General features: G+C 45.0%; 1 pseudogene; it reads right to left on the bottom strand.

The window, feature by feature from the left end:
- Window positions 1-17738: 17738 nt before the first annotated feature.
- LOC143382723 (large ribosomal subunit protein uL6 pseudogene) lies at window positions 17739-18337 on the bottom strand (annotated as a pseudogene).
- Window positions 18338-18665: the final 328 nt, after the last annotated feature.

An 18665-nucleotide genomic window follows, 5' to 3' on the forward strand; every position in this document is an offset into this window, starting at 1 on the left:
TTCAAAGCCAGCCTCAGCAACTTAGCAAGGTGCTAAGCAACTCAGGGAGACCCTGTCTCTAAATAAAATACTAAATAGGGCTGGGGATGTGGCTTGGTGGTCAAGTGCCCCTGAGTTCAATCCCTGGTATTCACCCCCTGAAAAAAAAGAAAGAAAAGAAATTCTAACTCCAGGGACCTCAGAATGTGCCTGTATTTGGAGTCAAGGTCTTTAAAGAGGTAACTGAATTAAAAAAAAAAAAAAAAAAAAAAGTCCTAAATGAAGCCTAATCCAAAGTGGCTGGTGTGTTTATAGGAAGAGGTGATTAGGGCCCAGACACACACAGAGATGACCAGGTGGAGGACACAGGGAGAAGATGGCTCTCTACAAGCCAACGAGGGAAGTCTCAGCAGAAGCCAACTCTGCCGTGGCCTTGATCTCAGACGTCCAGCCTCAAGAACTGAAATAAAATAAATTCCTGTTGCTTAAGCTGCCTGGTCCGAGGTATTTTGTTACCGCAGCCTGAGGGGCTAGCGGGACACCCCCATCAAGTGTTCTTTGCAACGTGCTCAGAGCTACAGGGTTGAGGCCTTGGCCTCTGAGAAACCTAATCCTCAGATGGAGACCAGCCTTCCGAGGAGTGCTTTAGCAGATGGCAGAGCCCAGCTGGAGCGCGCTTGCCTTTGGTTGCATCACAGCTTCAAGCATTCGAATCAATGGCACTTGAAAACTCCTTGAAAGCACTTGCCTCCGTAGACAAAGTGGATGGTCTATAGATGAACGTGGTTAATTAGCTTAACCTTGAGATAGACCACACTCTGGACCAGCAGCTCTATTGGACTTCTGCTTTTCAAGCGGATCTCGTCCTGGAGTGTACTGCGGGTTCCCACTCACCTGAGCCATTCAGCGCCCGGGAGTGGATGTTTGGGCTCCACAGCTTCATAATCACTCCACTTAGCACTACAATGGCTTAACTGAATCTGTGTCATCCGCAGCCACTTGGCACAGGGTCACGACAAACAAAAGCACTTGGCACAGAAGCATCAGAGCCAGGGGGAGGGGGCGGGGAGACCAGCCTCCACTGGAGGCAGCATAGAGGTGAGATGGCACCTGCGTGTGCCAGCGTCTGGCAGACTGACTGCAGAGGGTGGCCCAGGGTGGCCTGGAGCAGATGAGTCAAGGACTGCTAACAACAAGGGCATAAAGCAGAGAGGAGAGGGAGACACCTACCCTGGTCTCAGGCCCCCAAGAAAAAAGCACCCCGGGAAGCTTCCTCCACCTTCCCTCAGTAAAAGGGCAGCTTAGATGTAACGTGGAGAACAGTATTGGAACCAAGAAGTGCTCCATAAACAGAAGTTCTGATCCATAGCCCATGTGCATAATAAACACACGAGGACTTCAGCTGAGGTCAGCAGGCTGGACAGGCATCGATGGGATGGATATCAGTTCTCTGTGCCGTGCAAGCATCTCTGCTCCACCACGCCAACAGCATGCTTCCAGAAAAGAGCCATACCATGTTCTAAACATGGCGTAAGGGTCATGCAGTGCTTTGGCTACCTGGGCCCCGGGCCACATTATGTGACCAGGTCATTGAGACTTATCAATGTGGCACTGGAGAGAAAGGCTGTGACCTTGCTTCTCAGAGATGCTGGAAGTCCTGCAGACATAGCCAGCCGCTGTCTGCGGGTAGGAAGTATGACAGCAAGGGAGGAGCAGGGAGACAGGGAGCCACTCAGAGGTGCCGGGCCCCACGTCTGCCAGTCAAGGCCACATCTACCCGTGTTTCTGGGTTGGGTGATCTAGCGAGGTCCTCTTTCGTCTTAGACTGATTCCAGTTGGGTTTTATCCACTCTTTACAGTTTCCCCACCCAGGACATTGCCTCCAGCCAGATCCTCACTGGCAGGTGGAGGGACGGGGGAATTCTGGAGACCTTGGGTGCTTTTTTGGGTCACCTAGGGTAATGAGGCTTGAGCACTTTCATAGTGAAATACAAAATTTTTTAATTGCAAATCAATCCATTTCTCCTTCATTTCACTTGTGAAATAATATTGCTTATTTTGGACTTCGTGTATAAATTGGCAACAACAGCAATGGATTTCATTTCAGAGAGTGAATACAGTGTTTCAAAATATCTCTAAACTGGAGTGGGGCTGGGTCAGAGAGAGTTGGGAATCTCTGGTGAAGGATTTGGCCTTTTCCCTTCCCAAAAGTTCCCAAGGACTTTACCCACTCCCTAAATTCCAGTTGCCCATGCCAAGGAATAATATTGCTTTGAGTACCTAAGGTGGCCAAGGTTATTCAGGTCAACCTGTACCCCTAGCCCGTGCAGAACCAAGATCTGCTCAAAGATGACCCTTACCAACCAGGGGGAAATGTAATTTCTGGAAGGGCAAAAAATATCACTTAGTACATCATGGTGATGGGAGGAAAGGAAGGCAGGTGACATTTATTGAGCACCTGGGGTGGCCCCATGCTGGCCTCTCTCGTACATCACCTAGTCTTACCAACAGCAGCGGCTCTTTTCCTCCCTAGCACCTACCTGAGCTTACACAGTCAGTCAGTCCCTTCCACCCCACCTCCCAGCATGAGCTCCATGCCTCAGGGAACTAGAGTGTTGCCTGCTGTTCCCACGTACCGAGACCTTCTTGAATCATCCAGGATACTGAACAGAGGTTTGCTTTAAAAAGTAGTGCTATGACAGACATATGGACAATGCTACCTAATGCTCAGGAAACGGAGCCCTGGAGAAGGAACAAAACTGTCGGTGATTGTCAGTTTTGTGTGTCATCTTGGCTAGATCATGTCATCCAGTTCTTTGGCCAAATACTGGCCAAGTCATTGCTGTGTCGGTATTTTAAATGTATGATCAGTAGACTTCAACTAAAGCAGATGACCTTCCACAGGGTGGATGGGCCTCATCCAATCAGTTGAAGTTCTCAAGAGCAAAATCTGAGATTTCTTTTTAAAAATTTTAATTTGTTTTTCATGACCTAGGGATCAAACCCAGGACCCCATAGGTGCTAGGCAAGCACTCTGTCTACCACCGAACTGCATCCCCATCCCTCAAATCTGAGATTTCTCAAAAAGAAAAGAATTCTGTCTCAAGATTGCCATATGGGAACCCTACCTGAGTCTCCGGCCTGCCAACCTGTGAGATTCTGACTCAGGACTGAAATAGGAACTATCTATTGAAGCTTCAGTCTGTGTTGGCCAACCTATAGATTTTAAGGGTGCCAATGCTAATAACCGTGTCAGTCAATTCCTTAAAATAAATCTAGACAGCTATGGATAGAAAATGAATATGATAGATAAATATAGGCAAATAATACAGATAGAAGATAGATGCATAAGTGATATAGATAGATAGGCATGACAGATATTGGTAGATGATAGATAAATGATAGAGATAAATAGATACACTATATAGGTAGATAGATGATAGGTAGGCTGGATCTCTTGCCCTCTCTCTCTCTTCTATCAACAAATCTTATTATTCTGCTTCTCTAGGGATCCATGAGTAAAGCACTGTTCAAACTCATTCACCTGCTCAATGTCAAGGGTAGGTCAGGGGCTGGTATTTACTATGTGATTCAATCCTTACGACTGTCGTTCATTGTATTTCCCAGAGGAGGAAGCTTCAGCATAAAGGTGAGGGCTTGGTGCAGGCTGCACAGCGGGGTGAGGTTTGCCCACGGAGCATGAGCCTGCTTCCCTGAGAGGGACCTCATGAGCCTCCAGGATGCCATCACTACAACCCTCCCACCAGCATCCCTCAAGAACACTTGCAGAAGAGCAAGCAACTGTCCCCAAGACAATGGCCGCCACACCACTAGAACTGGCCTTCACTGAGCTGCTACTTTCCAGGCACCCTCCTGATGCTCATTTCCACATACAGATGACTCTCCTCTCCAGCACCATGAAGTAGGTGCTATTTTATCAAGTGTGGAAATCCCGATGCACACAGGTCTCACCTCTTGCCTAGGTAAAAGTTAGGGTTATCCAAAGGTCTAGTTTAAAGTTTTTTGTTGTTGTTGTTATTTTTAAAGAGAGAGAGAGAGAGAATTTTTTAATATTTATTTCTTAGTTTTCCGCGGACACAACATCTTTGTTGGTATGTGGTGCTGAGGATCGAACCCGGGCCGCACACATGCCAGGCGAGCGCGCTACCGCTTGAGCCACATCCCCAGCCCCAAAGGTCAAGTTTAGTGAATTATCACTCAGTAGTCACAGAATTTTTCTGAGGTGACATTTGTCACAATCCACTCATTCAAAGTGGGACGGTCCTGTTAAACAGGAACTTGTGTCAGCTGTGCAAGGTCTGACGGTCACTGGCCATCATCACCCAGTGCACGATGGCCTCCTCTCTGTTCACCCAGGTTGCCCAAGGAGGCGGTGATGAGGAAGAGTGCAGGGACCTCTCCTCCAGGCCACTGCTCCCAGTGACCTGTGATCCTCCGATGGAGGCACTTCCGCTGGGCCAGCCTTGAGCCCAGCCCCGACCCCACTGCTGTGCACAGGAACAAGCACACACCACGGGAGAGTGCCCAAGGACAGATTCACACGGGCATGGGCCTCACCGTTCAGTCCAGCCCTTCTGGGTGCCCACGATGGTTCTGCAGGGGACTCGAACAGTGGATGAGGCATGTGTCCACTGCTGAGGCCTGTCCTGCCCCAGAGGCCCTCATTGAAGGATCCGCATGCTCTGACCCTGATGCAACACTGGGCTTGCTGGAGACGCTGCAGGTCAGCTCTGGGTGTGGGGTTAGGAGACACTTTCCTTTTATTACCTAAAGCATTTCATAGTGAGTAAATGTCGCTTTTATAATCAGAAAAGATGTAAGAATTTTTTTCTACCTACTCTTCAAAAACTGATGATCAGCTTTCTTTATAAACTTTGTTCATCTGAGAGTTGAGAGAGAAATAGAGACAGAAAGAGAGAGACAGAAAGAAGTTCAGACAGAGAAAGAGAGAGGGTTCCTTTTGTTGAACTTGCCTCTGATTACGAGTGACGTGATAGTTGCTGCATACAGTTATAGCTCTGTTCCTCTTTTAGGACTTAGCTATTCCTGGGTTACACCCTCTCCTCCCCTGAGTTGTTTCTTTTTTTATTTCCGAATTGATATATAAGACCTGATTATATATATTGATGTTTTAATCCTTTGTCTGAGCCGGGTTTGGTGGCTCATGCCTTGAATCCTAGCAGTTTGGGAGGCTGAGGCAGGAGGATTGTGAGTTCAAAGTCAGCCTCAGCAACTTAATGAGGCCCTAAGCAACACGGGCATGGGCCTCATCCTTCACTCCAGCCCTTCCAGATGCCCATGATGGTTCTGCAAAACCCTGTCTCTAAATAAAGTATAAAAAAAAGGTTTGGGAATGTTGCTCAGTGGTTAAGCATCCCTGGGTTCAATCCCCAGGACCCCCTCAAAAAAGTGCCAGGAGCAGCGGTCAGTACCACAATCCCAGTGGCTCAGGAGGCTAAGGCAGGAGGTTCTAAAATTCAAAGCCAGCCTCGGCAAAAACGAGGCACTAAGCCACTCAGTGAGACCCTGTCTCTTCTACGTAAAATACAAAATAGGGCTGGGGATGGGGCTCTTGTGGTCAAGTGCCCCTGAGTTCAATCCCCAGTACCACCCCCGCCCCCAAAAACACGGTAATCCTTTATCTATTACAAGTTATAAATGTGTCTTTGTCTCCAAACTTTACTATTTTGTCCCAGGGAAGACACATTCATGGGGACAAATCCAGCCATCTTTCTGTTTGTGACTTTGGCCTTTGCTGTTAGGCTCAGGAAGCACCACACCCTGGAAAGCTTGTATAGACACTGACTTCTCTGCTATCGTGTAATTTTACGGTTTTATTTTTACGATTTAAGTATTTAAACCATTGGGATTTATCCTGATGTAAGGCTGAGAGGGGGCTCTACACTCTGTTTCCTTTTAGTAGTTGGCTAATTTTGATGGCCACAGTCAGGCCATGATTTCTCTCCTTATCTAAAATGCTCCTTGGTTGTTGGATAAAGTCTGGGATGTTCCTAGTGATCCTTCTTATTTTGTTCCACTATTTGTGGGCCCAAATATAAATACTATTTTAATAATATATATTATTAACATTATGACATAATATAGATCATGTATACTAAAATTTGCCAGGAAAGATCACTGTCATTATTTATTATCTTCAGAATTTCCAAGTTAACTGCCTACATTTATTTTTTTCGGAATGAGCTTTACAGCTTTCGGTTAAATCCCCCCTTAAAAAGCTTCGATCTGAGTTTTGCTAAATTTCTAAATTTACAAAGCAATTATGACTTAGCGGTTCAACTAGCATCTGCGATGTTCTTGATAGAGTCTAACTTTTTCTTGTGATATTCTCTTCTTTTACTAATATTCTGTGGTCTGCTCCATATGGATGCCACCCTAGAATGTTGGGAGGATACAATGGTTGACCTCCCAGAAAGTCTAGAACAGTGGACATGCTATGGGAAATGCTCAGTTATGCCATCTTGGAAAACCATATATATGCCTTTTTACTCCCACCTGTGACCTTTTGGGGTCATTCCAAATTTCAGTACTGTGGGAAATGCTCAATCAAAAAATAAAGAAGAAACATTCGTTTTAGACAATGGTCCATGTTTTCTGTTGGCTACAAATCTTCATGTCCTCGCGTGGAATTCAAGCCCGAGATCACGTCTCTCTGAGGATATCCAGTCCTGGTGGGTAAGGGAGGGGGACAAGGCTTCAGCTATTTTATTTTGTTTCAAGTTTCCTTCTCACGCTCAGACTGTTTTATGGGTTTCAGCTGCAACAGGGGTTTCCCAGCTCGTTATAAATTCTTGAATGTAAATAGTTTTAACAGAAACGCTCCAAGACCTTGGTATAGAGTCGTAGCCGCAGTTCTTTTCACTTCAGGAAAATCGCAGCATTAACCGGAATCCCCTGTGATTCATCAAGATCAACAAACTACAGCACTTGGCGAGTGACTGTTTTGAGTTGATGTGAGATGCCATGATCAGAATCAGAAGGCTCCCTTTCATTGGTCCACTCTCATCTCGGGCTTCACTCTCAGGGTCTCCACATCACGCTCATTAGCAATATTGACTGCCCATCCTCATTCGTGGCTTTGAAAGATTTTTCGGAATATAGTTTAATGAGCAAAAGCAGCCAGCCACACACACTTGGACGGCCATGAGATTTTTAAGACAGACTTTTTCTTCCCATTCATTCAAAGCAAAAATGGACAGAAATTCACACACACACACAGAGGTTTCATAGCTGCTAAGACTCTGATGCCCTAGTTTCTGATAACTGCTGCTTCATAGATCGTGGACTTAAATCTGTCTCCTCAAATCTACTTTTCCCTCTTGAACAGGATTTAGTTTTGATACTTCATAAATGCAAATGATTATGCAAATCTGTAATTTTCCATAGGGACTCTATCAATTAAATATGACTACATAATGAATTTCCCCCAGACTCACACAGTCTGTGAGGCTAGGAGTCCAGGGGTGACTCTACCTGGGTCTCTTGGTTCCAACTCTCTTGAGAAGCTGATGACAAGCTGTGAGTAGGGTTGTGTTCTTATCGGAGGGACAGCCGGGGCTGGAGAATCTGCATCTAAACTCTTACATGTGTTGCCTCCAGGCCTCAGCTCCTCACTGACCATTGGTTGGAGACCTCAGGGCCTCCCTGAGTAAGCAACCCTGAGGGGTTCTCACAAAATGATAATGGGCTTCTCCCAGAAGAAGTAATGACTCAGGAGATGGGGGTGGTGACACAACACCAAGAGCAAAGTCACAGTTTTTATTAGTGCCTGGCCTCATAGTGACATACCATTACTATACCACATGCTAATGGTCATATAGACCCATCCTGGCACCTTATTGATATTGAAAGGAAAGGTGTGAAAGTTAGGAGGAGGTTCTTGGAGGTGTGGGGAGAGGGGGAGCGTCTTAGAAGTACCATAAAAGTACTGGGCTAAATACGTAAATGTGGAGTATATAGTTAGTGTTCAAGAAAAATCAGAATTAGTCCTCTCTCCCTCTCCCCCTTTTGCAGATCAAGCACCAGTTACAACTGGCAACTCCTTCAATATCAGCCCAAATACTTATTAGGGACCTGCTGCCTGACCGCCCCCAGGGAATTTACCAGCTACTACTAGAGCTATGCTCCCCCTCTTTTTTTGATATGGGGGATTGAACTCATAGGCATTCAACCATGAGCTGCATCCCCAGTCCTATTTTGTATTTTGCTTAGAGACAGGGTCTGAGTTGCTTAACACTTTGCTTTTGTTGAGGCTGGCTTTGAACTCATGATCCTCCTGCCTCAGCCTCCTGAGCTGCTGGGGTTACAGGTGTGCAACCACCGCCCCATTGGGCACTCCGCCTAATTTTTAACTAAAAATACAAATTAAAAAAAGGATGTATAGCAAAAAAAAAAAAAAAAAAAAAGCCCAGCAGATTTGCACTAAATTGACAAAATCACATATTTCTTCAGACACTTAAAGTTTCTTCATAGCTTATCTTTGCTTATTCAATACATTCATTGACTACCTACTATGTGCCCGTACTGGAAATTACAGAAGAAAAATAGACAAAAATCCTGCCTCTCATAGGACATACATCCAGGTGGAAATTTAACTTTGGGATTTCTTCAAGAGACACTAAAGATCCTAGCCACTGGGGCTGGGTGTGTAGATTAGTGATAGAATGCTTTCCTAGCCTGCAGAAGCCCTGAGTTCAAGCCCCAGCACTGCAAAAATTCTCAAAAATTATATTCCTTGTGCGTCTTGTCTAGGTCAAGTGCTGCTTGTTATAACTTCCTACATTAGGATTGACTGTATCATTTTGATAATGCTTTGATAATGCTTGATAGTTTGGTGTTTCATAGTATAATTTTGAAGACGACCAGAATTTTATCCATTTTTCATATCGAATTCAAGGATTTTATTTCTTTATTTATGCTACCCCTTCCTGAAGTGATCTGAAGTTTCTGACACAGGGAGTTTCCCTGCCTAGGTATGGCAGGAGAGTAGGGCGCAGTTGTGCCCCCTGTCTTTAATTCCATCATCGGGCAGCCTACACCCAGCGAGCTTATGAGTCTGGAATGATTTTTCCTTTCAGTGCTGCATCACAATGTGACTTTTCAGGAAAAAAATAAAGACACACAAATCTCTGTTACACTTCACCTATTAGAGTCACCACCAACCCAAAGACAGAGCGATTGGGCCTGCTCTGATGCCACTCTGCACCTCTTGGCTGGCGGTGGTGTCTGGGTGCCACAGCATTGGATCGTGAAAGATCCTGGGTCTAAAAATGCACGATGCAGGTCAATCAGCACATAATCAGAGCTCAGCGGGAACAGGCTGGAGCAACATTCCAGTTGGCTCTCTTGGGTTATTGTTCAGTGGCCATTTGAACGGAGTCTTTGATGGATGCATCCTGTTGAGCTTCCCCCATCTGGCCAGAGTCAGGGTCCCCGTGACTGCAGGCGTCGCAGAGGAGGGAAAGAGCAACCGAATACGAAAACGCGCTGCCAGCTGCCCGTGATTGCGCATGCCCCACACTCAAAGGTCCGCTTCTGGCGCCTGGGTCTGGTGCTGCGGCGTCTGGACTCGGTGCGCCTGATGGTCCCTCTAGTTCTGAGCACGGAGGCGGCCTCTAGTTCACCAGGCACAAGGGTGGTGGTGGGATAGAGCGACAAACCCAGGGGAGCAGCCGGTGTAGACTTGGCGGCAGATTTGTTTGGGAAATTTGGGGCCCCCCAGCCCCCAGAGGGAAGGTGAACTGCAGGGTAATTGGAGGTGGCAGCCAGACTGGTATGCAGGGACATTCCTCCCGGGGCTCCCAGGACAGGCTCCGCCGTGCGGGAGGAAAGCCATACATATTTGTCTGGTTGCATAGTTCAGGCTTGTGAAAATCAGAACCGAGAAGTAAAGCTCTTTATTCTCTTTCCCAAAACACTGCTTGAACTTTGACCTGTGTTCCTCCCCCCCTCGTCTCTGCTCCATTTTCAATCTGTTCTCCATTATTTCACTTCATATGCTTGTACATACTTTGTTAGCAATGCAGTGAGCCCGGGCTGACCATCCATCAACGTATTACCCTGAACTTAACCGAATGCCTCCCTGTGCCTGTGAAAACCTGCTCACTTAGGGGTTGCTCTGGGGCCCCTCCTGGCCCTACTATGGTGCTCCACCTGCCCAACAGAGCACAGCTGGGCCTTCAGAGTTTGTCCTACCTAGTGTCTTTGAGTCACATGGCCCCAGTCCTAACCAGGGCCCTCCCTAGGCAGCCAGTGAGATGTGGCTGGGCTCCTCCCTGTCCACCTGGGAAGCCACCTTCCTCCCCAGCCTGATTCTGTCTTTCTACCCAGCCCTCTGTTCAGAGGCCACATGTGCTGTTCCTGTTCCCTGAAAAGGGAGCATTTCCCACAGTTCTGGAATTCTTGATTATGCATGCATCTGCATGTGGGAAGCCAACCAACTGGCTCGGTTCTTTTCAGACCGTTCCAACCAGCTGTTTCTAATCGGTCAGAGTTTCAGCAGAGTGAGCTGCAGCTTCTCTCCTGGACGTCTGTTGCTGCCAGGACTGTCCACACCCTGGCGTCTGCTTGTTTAATCAAGGCTGGAGGGACAGGAGACAGGCAGGGATGGCTCGGTCTGGACCACTTAGGGTGGTGAGCATCAGCAGGACCTCAGGAGGAGTCCGAGTCTCCCGGGAAACAAGAGAGGGTGCACAGCACCATGATGCCCTCCCCAGCTAGGGCAGCCTGGTGGGTGCTGCCTCCCGTGCTGTGTGTCTGCATGCCTGGGTCACTTCTGCACCAGCCAGAGGTTCTCATCCTGAGGTCTGTGGGAAGGAATCTGGGACCCAAAACCTGGATAGGAAAAAATGTTGCATCTTTATTTTCACTAATCTCTGCCTTGAAGCATTTCCTCCCACAATGACCGTGGGCAGCAAACCACAGCAGTGTCAATGCCACCTCTTCGGCCTTGGCAGCAGAAGAAATTCCAGTTGTTTTCATCTTTCCTCAAATTAAGTTTCTGCCCCAGGCTATTTCAGAATCAGTCACCATCAGACCACTGCCCTGGCTTGTTCACTGTGTTAATAAAGGAACACGTGTTGCCTCATTGTAAAATGTATTTTTAGGATGTGATACTGATTTTTAATAAAATGGATTTCCCTTATACAGATGCCCTCGACTTACAATGAGAGTACTCATAAGCCTATTGTAAAGTGAAAATATCTTGAAAATGCTTTTGACATACCTAACCCACCAGGCACCATAGCTTAGCATACCTTAATGTGCTCAGAACCTTTATGACAGCTGAGCAAAGAGATCTAACTCAGGGCCTCTTTTATGATAAAATGTTGATGATCTCATGTAATTGATGGAACACCTGTGCTCCCAAAATGCTGGCAGCACAGTACACCCAAGAACAGCAGTTGTTACCCCACATACGTGATCATGTGGCCAACTGGGTGCTGCAGCTTCTGCCACTGTCCAGCGTCTTGACAGAGAGCTAGGCTGCCTATCAGTAGCCCAGAAAAGGACCAAAATTCAAAGTTCCCTTTTACTACTGAATGCTTATTGTTTCCGCATCATTGTTGAAGTTGAGAACTTGTAAGTCAAACCATTGCTGACTGGGGACCATCATCACGTACTGGCCTCTGATGATAGAAGATCTCCTAACCCACCCCACCCCACAGTGCTTCTGGTGAGTTAACTGCACATTTCTGTTTACAGACAATGTGATGGTCAAGGTGGAAAACCCCAAAGGATCTAAACATACAAACAATTTGTCCAGATATTTTGGAGAAAATATTTGGAACCTAGAACCAGGTAAGGAATTCTTAGATCCGACACCAATGGCATGACCCTAGGAGGAAGATCCGATATATTTGACCTCATTGAAAGTAAAAAAGTTTGCTCAAAGATCCTATTAAAAGAATAAAAAGACAAATTAAATGCAAGTATAAAATAACTGTAATCATGTTTCTGACAAAGATCCTGTATGTAGAATATATAAATAACCCTCAAATCTCAATAATCAAAAGAAAACGATTCAATTAGAAGAGAAACAAAAGGTCTTTGACTCAAAAGAAAAAAATCATACAGATGGCAAATAAGCACATGGAAAGATGTTCAATATCATGAACAAATAGAAAAATCCAAATTAACTCATAGCCAAGTTTCATGACATACATCAGAATGGCTAAAATAAAAAAAAAACAAAAAACAGTGGTGATATCAAATGCTGACAAGGATATGTGGCCGTAATCATCCAGACATTGCTAGTGGTAATGGAAAATAGCACAGGCGCTCTGCAAAATAACTTGGCAGTTTTCTATAAAATCAAACACGCATGTACCACATGACTCAGCCATTGAACATTTATTCCAGAGAAATGAAGAACTGACTTTCCTGCAGGAACTGGTGAACAAATATTCACAGCAGCTTTGCTGATCATAACCAAAGGCTGGAAATGACCCAAGGGTGCTCTAAAAAGAGAATGGTTAGACCAACTGTAGTCATCGGTATCATGGAATACCAGTCGGCAGTAAAAAGGAATCGATTATTGATGAACACAACCATTTAGATAAACAGGTGGGTATTGTGCTGACGGAGCCTGTCTCACAAGGATGCACACGTGGCGGTTCCGTTGTGTAGCAGTCATGAAATCGCGCGATTGTAAAGGTGGAGAATGGATTAGTTGGTTGCCGGGTGTCAGGGAGGGGGGGTGGTGGTGGGTGAGGCTATAAAAGAGTATGAGAAAATCTGTGGCGATGACACAGTTGAGCATCTCGATTGTGGTGTTGGTTATGCAACATACATGACAAAATTGCATACAGCGACATACTATATATAAATTGAATGTAGAACTGATGGAGTACAAACTACAGATTGTGCCGATGTAAAGAAAAATACTGTGAATTTTAAGAACTGGAGGGAAGAGGAGCTAAGTAGTTTTTTAAAAATCTTCTTTCTCTTGCACTTGACTATTAGAAACAACTTCTGGGGAAAAAAAAGTAAAATAGGTGCAAAAGTCATGATCCAGGACCATACAGTCAACAGGTGGAATGTGACATAATAAGAAATACCTATGTGGTCTCTGCCACAGAATCCGGGCACAGAGCTCCTAAATCCCTTGGATTCCTGTGGGTTCCTGAATGTGACCTGGTCACCAGAAAGACCAAGCCATGAACAGAAGCTTGAAACTTCCCAACCCCACCCCCACCCTCTCTGGAGGAGAGAAAAGCTGGAGATTGAGTAGCCCCATCATGCCTGTGAGGTGAGACCTCTGTGTGCATGGCAGCCAGGATGACAAAGACGGTCAGGGAATGATCCTATAGTGACCCAAGGTCACCAGGCTGGGTACAAAGTCCTGGCTCGGGATCTGAATGAGGTTGTGAGTGGCTGAGGGAGGTAGAGACATCAGAGAATGGTTGGTAGGATGTGAGGTCAAGAGGGACATGCAGGAGGTGATCTATCAGGAGTTGGGTCAGTCTCTGAGTCTGGGTGGAAGATAAGATCATGGGAGGAAATGATGTCAGAAACAGAGGCTGTGAGAACCAGCATGGGAGTGGTGTTGGTGTTGGTGAGCGTGAGCCTGTGCCAGGAGGAAAGAGGATCACAGCAACTAGGAGAGAGTTGCACGAGAGAGTCTGCTGACTAGACTTTGCAGGAAGCCTTATCACTTTTATAAAAAATGTATTAACACCTACCAATTGATTGTATATCCGTGGGGTTCGGTGTGGTGTTTCTATATATGCACATAGCGTGCAGGAGGCTTTAGAGATGGGGAGAGGGCGTGATCTGGAAGTAGCAATGAGGAACAGAGAGGGTACAGCCATCTGGTCCTAGTGGGACACATGCTGCAGCGGGGGACAGTCCTAGGACAGAGTTGGGTACTGTATTAAAGGTATTAAAATAATTGGTTATAACGTCAGGAGAACGTTTGGACCCAGCCCATAAGCAGAAGAGCAGTGACTGTTTCTGCAACCCTAGAGTCACTTTCCAGGGAAGCACTTGGTTCATTTGTGGCTATGGCTAAAAGTGCTTTGGCCCAGGAACCCCTCACTATCTGGACCCGTGGGACTGACTGACCCTTATAGTTTCACATTGCATTGGGTAGCTGGAGTGCATTCCTGGGCAGGATGCTAGGTGCTCCTGCTCTCCCTGTGGCTGCCACCAGTGGCTGTGGCAATGACCTGTCAGGTGAATCGAGCCTGGAAGGCAAAAGTCAGTAATAAATTTCACTTTAAAATGATTTTAGACTCACACGAAGTTGTGAAAATCGTACAAAACTTCTTATATCCCTGACCACTTTCACCCATCACACCTTTCATCGTGCATTATGAAATCCAAGAAATTAGCATTGGTACAATGTTATTAACTGTAGAATTTAATTGCCTTTCACTGATGTGTACGTGTACTCATCATTTTAATCAGGTGATTTTAGATTAAAAATATGGAATTCATGTATTTAAACACTCCATATCTGACAGCACTAGGCCAGATTTCAGTGGGGAAAGATGAGGGGAACTGAGTAGAGGCTGCCTCTTTTTAGAAGGTTACTGAATCTTCGTTTTTACCACAGTTCGTTTTGTGACTCAAGGTCATTTAGAAATGTATTGTCTTAGTCAGTGCTTATTAAAAAATGTAAACCCTGGGCTGTAGCTCAGTGGCAGAGCGCTTGACCAGCATGTGCGAGGCACTGGGCTGAATCCTTAGCACCACATAAAAATAAACAAATGAAATAAAGACATGCTGTCCATCTACAACTACAAAAAAGTAAAAAAAATAAATAAAATGTAAACATTGAACAGTTAACCGTTAAACTCATTTGGGACTAAAAGAAAGGAGGAAAAAATATAAAAGAGCCTTTTTAAAAAATTAAGCTGCTATGTAAATTGCTGTACCCCCAAATTCAACCCACAACCTTCATAAGATGCTATCAGGGACAGGCATGGTGGCACACGCCTGTAATCCCTGCAGCTTCAGAGGCTGAGGCAGGAGGATTACAAGTTCGAGACCAGCCTCAGCAGTTTAGCAAGGCCATAAGTAACATAGGGAGACCCTGCCTCAAAATAAAAAATAAAAAGCCTAGGGATGAGGCTCACTGGCTAAATACCCCTGGTTAAAATAATAATAATAATACATATAATCAGGAGTCCCATTTTCTCAGATATATAACTTGGATTTAACCATCTTTTTATAAACTGGCAAATCTGTATGACTTCATTTTTCTGACTCATGAATAAAATTCTAAAATGAACAGCTTGAAGATGTTTGTGTATATGCTTATGTGTATTGTCCATGTGTACATGTTGTATCCTGTGTCTATACAGTGAGATGCCTTAAGGAATCTCATTAAGATTGGCTTCTTAGATAAAGGAACACTCATACCTTACAACTGTTAAGATGATGGTGATGCTTCCCAAAGCCTCTGAGTTCACATGACTTAAGTAAACCCTGGATAAATAAGAGAGTTTTAATCTGTCGGTAAAATAAAAATGAAGACATCTTCAGGATTTTTAAAAAATTTTTTAGAAGTAGTTGGACACAATACCTTTATTTTATTTGTTTATTTTTATGTGGTGCTGAGGATCGAACCCAGGGCCTTGCACATGCCAGACGAGCGCTCTACCGCTGAGCCACAACTCCAACCCCAGAAATTCTATCATAAATTTTTGCCTGGGAGGGCTGGCCAGGCAGGATTCCCTTTACCTCTGTCAGAAGTTTAAGATCATAAAAGTATCACTGTGAGCCAAGATCAGATAATACAGATGAGAGTACCCTACGGTGTCCCTTGCTTCCTGCAGATCAAGTTCAGCAGTACAATCTTCAGGGATTGTCTTTGACAAAGAAGTCACTGGAGGGGCTGGGGTTGTGGCTCAGCGGTAGAGCCCTTGCCTCGAACGTGTGAGGCCCTGGGTTCGATTCTCAGCACCGCATATGAATAAATGAATAAATAAAGGCCCATCAACAATTTTAAAATAAGTAAATAAATATGATTTCATAAGTCCTTGGCACACGGCAAGCAGCTCAAGATTGCTTTCTTCCTGGGGAGCTCTTCACTAGAAAATCGGGTTTCTAAGAGTCAAAAATTATAAAATAGTATATATGATTCTATATGCAGAGAGTAAAAGAAGACATGAAGGTATGGTTCTGATGAGAAAAACTCCAAGACAGAATATTTCTTTTATTGAGGAATAATAGAGCAGCTGTGTCTCATTTGGAGATTTTTTTTTCCCCAAAAAGGGTTGTTTGAAGGGGTCAATGTGAGGAAGGAGGCAGAAAGGAATCTATAAAAAGGGGAGGGAGATGCAAAGGAAGCTGTAAGTGTGAGAATGTATTTTTTGGCAAGAAAAATGGGAAACAATTTTTGTGTGTGTGAGAAAGAATTTTGTGTGGTTGAATAAAATGATGGTCCTAAAGTAGAATGACTTGGGTTGTTCAGAATGAGAATTAAAAATCTAGCAAAAAAACTGAAGGTTTAGGAAGGTCCCAAGGGATCTGACCCTCCACTGACCTCGCTTGTTTGTGTTACCTGCCTGGCCTCCAAAGACGCTCTATCTGTCCCTGCTGCACTGCGTCCAGTCTGGAGGCAAAGCAGGACACCGCGGTGAAAGAAGTCCATTGTGTGAAATGCCACCCTACGGACAGCACATTGCTAGACTGTGATGGGCCAGGGAGAGGTAGGTAGCTAACCAGAATGATGGTGAGGTGGAAAGGGATCTGCCTCATCCCAGGGACCCAGAGCAGAGAGGAGAACCGGGGTTGGAAGGCAAAAGCCAGCAGATGTTAGTGCATCCTAAAGAACCTTCTAGAAACAAGATCTAACTGTAGAGTCTAGCTGCCACTAGAGTTTGGATGTTTGTTGAATGTTGTCCAAAAGCCTGTGTGTTAAAGGTTTGGCCTCCAGGGTGGCATGGCTGGGAGGAAACTCCAGGAGATAGAGCCTAGCAAGAGGGTCATCAGAGGTCTGTCTTTAAAGGGAATTAGAGGACCCTCATCTCTTTCTCTTTCTCGTTTACTCCCTGGCTCATGAGGTGAGTGGTTTCACTCCATTACGTGCTCCACACCATGATGTGCTGCCTTGCCACAGTCCCAAAGCAAAGGGGCCAATTGGTCATGTCTGGAATCTTCAAAACTGTGACCCAAATAAACCTTTCCTCTTTGTAAATTAATTATCTCAGTTATTTTGTTATAGTGATAGAAAGCTGACCAATACAACTGCCTTATGAAGCAGTGAGACACCTGGCCTTGGAAGCATTCAAACAGAAGCTGCAAAGCCATCTATTGAAAGAGCTAGAGGAGAGACATCTATTATAAAAGGAAGGTGAGATGATGTTTTTCCTAAAACCAATTGAATGCTGAGATTCTTGGCTGGAAAGCTGGAATTAGAAGGATTGTGTGGGGTATGTGTGTGCATCTGTGGTAAGCAGTAACTCACTTGGTTCTCATGACAGCATTATGGGGTAGATACTATGATTCAGTCCATTTAACAGAAAATGGAACTTCTCCAAGAGCCCAAACCACATGTCCAACTCAATAGTGAATAACTGAATATGAATTCAAACTTCAATGTCTTTGGCTTCAGAGGACCTGCTCTTTCTAGTACATTACCATGCTTTCCAAGAGAGGCACCTTGGGTGTGTGTGTGTGTGTGTGTTGTGTTTTCTTCAATAGAAACATATCACAAGTTGGTCTTACATTCTGGGATCTTGTCTCTGTATCTGGACAATTCTTAGATCTTACTCGTCAGCATGCTGAACCGTTCCTTCATCAGAGACATAGACAGCACCCCCAAATGGTCTGATATCCTTGTTTCTCACTACTGTGGCTTGCTAAAGAAAAGAGCTGACTTGAAAATTCAATGTCATTTGATTCAGGGGTTAACTCATCTTTCTAGGCTTGAACAAGCAACCCTGCTCTCTTCTGAACCCTGTGGATGTATTTTTCATCCAAGAAATTAGAGATTTTAACAAGTGACCCATGCTCCTGAGTGATGACATGGGAGTGGGCCTGCAGAGACCTCCTCTTACAACGGAAGCCCAGGGTGACACCCTTGACCCTCTTCTGCACACGTCTGTAGGTGGCCAGTTCCTCCTTTTTCCCGGTCATTGGTCAACCCAGAGTCTTCTTGCAAAGACTGAGTCCTACCTTGATGTGATTAAAGTCCCTCCCAGGCTTCTTTGGGGGCCCTTCACCAAAACCGTGTGTCCCCTCAGAATCATGCCGACCTTTTCTGGAAGATCATAGTCTGACTGCTGAGAATTGTCTTAGTTCTCACAGTAGACGTGGTACAGAGCCACCCCTTTTTAAAATTGGTGTGTGAGGATAATTGTACCATTTATGGAGTACAGTGTGATCGTTCAATAGAAGATCAAGTCAGGGTAACTGGCGTTTCCTTCAAACACTATTATTTGTGTTGAGAATCTTTGAACACCTTTATTCTCAAAGAACAAGAAGCTTTTATTTAACAAAATTCGAGAGGCAATCATCAAAGGTACAGTATTTGTTTTTAGATTTTATATTCTCAGTTAAACCAATCAAGCCTATTTTGACAAACTAGTCACCAAATTATGGGTACGATCTGGAGGAATTCAAAGTCACCAGTAAATGATTCAGATACAATGTGATGATTTTGACAATGTAGGTAGGAATGAAGAGTTGTAGGA

The sequence above is a fragment of the Callospermophilus lateralis genome, chromosome 17, assembly GCF_048772815.1.
Source record: "Callospermophilus lateralis isolate mCalLat2 chromosome 17, mCalLat2.hap1, whole genome shotgun sequence".
Lineage (NCBI taxonomy): Eukaryota > Metazoa > Chordata > Mammalia > Rodentia > Sciuridae > Callospermophilus > Callospermophilus lateralis.